We start from the raw sequence: 846 nt of genomic DNA, 5'->3' as shown, positions 1-846 counted from the left end.
CCAACCTTCCTTCCGAGGAGTGGCTGGTGGGTTTGAACAACCAGCCTTCTGGTTAGCAGTCAAGTGCCTTAGGCACTATGCTACCAGAGCTCCTATTATATAATGAGGAAAGGATCAATTGAACAAGAAGATATAAACATAATAAATATCTATGGACCCAATGAAAGAGCCCCAAAAGACATAAATCACACTTTAAAAGAGTTGAAAAGCCAAATAGATGACTCCACAGTCATTGTTGTTGTTGTTGTTATGTACCATCGAGGTGGCCCCGACTCATAGCAACCCTTCTGTGTGTTGCCGAGGCAATATCACTATGGAAGTAGATTGCCCAACCTTCCTTCTGAGCTATAGTCATAGTAGGAGACTTTAATACACCACTTTCAATGAAATATACAACAACTAGAAAGAAACTCAAGAAAGACTCAGAAGAGGTAAATGATATAATCCACCAACTTGAACTTATACACGTCTACAGAGCACTTCAGCCAACAACTACACAATATACATTCTTCCCCCAGTACACATGGAACATTCTTCATGATAAACCATATGTTAGGCCATAAAGCAAGCCTCCATAAATTTGAAAACATTGAAATAGTGCAAATGATCTTCTCAGATCACAATGCTATCAAATTAGAAATCAACAATAGAAAGATGAACGGAAAAAGAACAAACATATGGAAACTGAACAACACCCTCCTTAAGAAAGACTAGGTAAGAGAAGAAATAAAAAATGAAATTGAAAAATTCATTGAATCAAATGAGAATGAAAACACAACATACCAAAATCTTTGGGACACAGGAAAAGCAGTGATCAGAGGCCAATTTATAGCAATAAATGCACAC

This window comes from Orycteropus afer, unplaced genomic scaffold, assembly GCF_000298275.1.
Source record: "Orycteropus afer afer isolate SDZICR_OR568_19922 unplaced genomic scaffold, OryAfe1.0 scaffold00025, whole genome shotgun sequence".
In the NCBI taxonomy this organism is placed as follows: Eukaryota; Metazoa; Chordata; class Mammalia; order Tubulidentata; family Orycteropodidae; genus Orycteropus; species Orycteropus afer.
Note: the sequence above shows the minus strand (reverse complement) of the source record.